Raw genomic sequence first — 3060 nt, forward strand, 5'->3', positions numbered from 1 at the left:
GGAGTTGCGGACTCGCTCTCGCTGTTCCCCAGGCCCCCGAGCGCCGCGGAGTCAGTCGGCGGGGGCAATGCAAGCAGCAGCTGGGCGCCCCCTCTGCTGGCCTGCTGGCCCGGGCTCTGAGCACTCGCTCCCTCGCTCCCAGCCCTCCCTCCGGCTTCGAGCCGCGCGCGGAGAGTGCGAGTGGCAATGGCAGCAGCGCCAGCTCTGCATAAATGACTCCCCCCGCCCCCCTTAACACTCCTCTTTTCCCACATCCCCCTCCTCTCCCTCCTCCGCCCTCCCCTTAGAGACCGCAGCCAGGCGCCAGCCAGGTCCTAGCGCCTCCGGGTTCTTCCAGCCGTAACCTCCAGGGTCCTGAGCAGCATAGGCGTCTTTCCCAAGGACTGAGAGGAGAGCTCCCAGGTTGTGGTTGCACCCCTCTTTCTCCCCTCCTTGATGGATTTGTATGAATTTACCGCCACTTCCCGAGAGACTAAATCGATTTACACGCTGGAGTGAGGTATGCGTTCTGAAGATTCATTCATCCCCCTCTAAACGTCCTTAAAACAACTGAGCATTTAAGGTCAGTTGCGTGTCAACTGTGGAACAGATAACCGGAGATTTTCACTTCGTTAATTCTTCGTGTTTTTCAGCAACTGTTTATTTTACACATTTTGCTCCCAGGAGAAGCTACCTCACAGGACAGTAGGACGCATCGACCATACAAAAGGCAAGGACTGTGGCTTCCAAAGTCGTCTGTTGCCGCTGACTTGAGAAATCCGCGCATCCAATACTAGCAACGCCAAGGGAGAGTGAAATCCCAGCCATGGAACTGGGGAAAGTTGCCTCTGTAAATATTTGATATGCAAGTGGAGGGAGACATTGGCCAAGGGAATAACTTCATTCATTTGTTAGACCGCATCTGATAAGGGCTTCTTTTTCTCAACCAAGGGAAAAGTTTTTCAGTTTTTCCAAGTACAGCCTTGTAAATAGTGAAAGACTTTAACCTATAAAAAGGACCATGGAAGAAGTTCAAATGAAATTACGTGGGAGGAGTCGTCTTTATCATGCACTCTGGGTGCAGAAGTCAGAAAGGAACATCTATGAACTCTTCTCCTTTACAGTCCTCTTGTCTTTGGCGTGGAGGCAGCACAGAGTGATTTATTGAGAAAAGAAAATTTGCCCCATGAAATAATTCAACTGGCTTTACAATAGTCACTATATTCCCACCCTCCCTTTTATTCTCTCCTCCTCCCATCTCACTAACTTTCTTCTTAATCAGTGGTTGAATGTATTTGAGATTCATTTACCTATCACACCTACAGTTTTCTGTCATCTGAAACATACCTGCACATTTCACATCCCGCCAGCACCTTGTAGCATAACATTTTATGACATTTTACACATTCTGTAAGGTGTGCCTTGCTATTTAAGCTTGAAACAAATCCACAAAGTGACATTATCCCCACATTAGAGGATCAGAAGAATGAAGTCATTTGTAGAAGGGCATAGATTTAATTCATTCATGATTTGACTGATTTGACATATGTTTTGAGCACTAGAGCACGTGCCACATACCGTTCTGGATCCGAAAGGCAGAGGGTCAAAGGATTAGTGGGATTCAAACTCTGAATCCTCTAAAGTGAATGTGGAAACTCAGAAGCTCTGAGTTCAGACTTTAGAGTTTGGGTACACTCTTGTTACTGGCCAATCTCTGGACTCTCCTCCCTCCCCAGCCATGGAGTCCAGAGAGCTTACAATCAATTAGATCACTGTTAACTGACACCCTGACCATCTGCATCTGACTAGGGACATTGGACTGTCCCTCTGGATGGTGATGAGTTTCCAATGAAAGAAGAGTTCAAGGGAGATCTACATCTCAATACACATATAAGGGAGAATCAGTCTTCCTTTCTTTGAAAATTGTGAGCATTTGCTGTCACTGGGCGGGAGAGCCATAGGAGAGTGACCACTTAATAAAGATACTTAATAAAGCAAGTTTGAAGTATGGTCTGTGGGTTTTCCTCTGGGCCTCTGGGCCCTTCTTGTTTAGAACCACAAAGCCAGCACAAAATGCTTCTCTTTGAAAGCCATATTACCTCTGAGTTTCAACTTCTGAATGAACTGAAGAGGTCTCACTGCCCTGGCCTCCTGAGGCCTGGAGGTTGTTTCCTTGGGCGGCAAAATTACTCCTTAATATTTTTTTCTCCATTGTGTTTTCCTATTTTTTTTTCCACTAACACATTAATCCTTTGCAATCGTACCCCTCTTAGCACAGACACATTGACTCCATTGAGCATAAGAGAAAATTGGAAAATGAGGTAGAAGTGGGCAAACCAATTTCCTGCTTTGAAAACCCTTTGCTGGGCCAGCATTTAGCTCCATTTCGATGTGTATGAATTTTGCTTTTTTAATTGTCAGAGGGCATGTCCACTTGCCAACTAGAGAAAGACAAGGAGACGGAGAAACCATCCCCAATGGGGCCTGTTCACACTACAATCTCTTCTCCACTTCTCCATCCTGCCAGGATTTGGGGCACAGATACACATGCTCTCAGCATGTTTTTCAAGCTGCTAGGGCTGGGACACCAACTTCAGTCAGCCATGTGGGATCCAGCTCTTTTAACCAGGAATCGTATATATTTAAAAGTGAAAATCCTAGCTCTTTTTTAAAAAGAAAAGATTTGGAACCCCTATTCTTCTACTAAATTGAATATATGAATGTAGATTCATTCCTTTCATTGCCTATTGCTTTCATAGTTACCTTTAACTGCATTCTCAAACTCAATTTTAAATACATTCTCAAAATGAAAGAATCCTAAACTAAATGATATCAAAGAAGTTCCTTTCTCAGGAACGAAGAGGCACACTCTGATTCCTTTTTGGGGATCTACCTTAATGAATTCATTAGCTTCCCTAGCTAAAGTCTCCACTGACCAAGAATGAAGCTTCCAGATAAGGATCAATAACTGCAGTAAAGAATCTGTCTTGGGCTAGCAGGTGGCGTAGAGGTTAAAGGTGCTGGATTCCCACATGGCGGACTGCAGTTCGAGTTCCAGACCTGGTGGCTTGCCTTCTGGCT

This window comes from Tupaia chinensis, unplaced genomic scaffold (assembly GCF_000334495.1).
Source record: "Tupaia chinensis unplaced genomic scaffold, TupChi_1.0 Scaffold000147_1, whole genome shotgun sequence".
Classification (NCBI taxonomy): domain Eukaryota; kingdom Metazoa; phylum Chordata; class Mammalia; order Scandentia; family Tupaiidae; genus Tupaia; species Tupaia belangeri.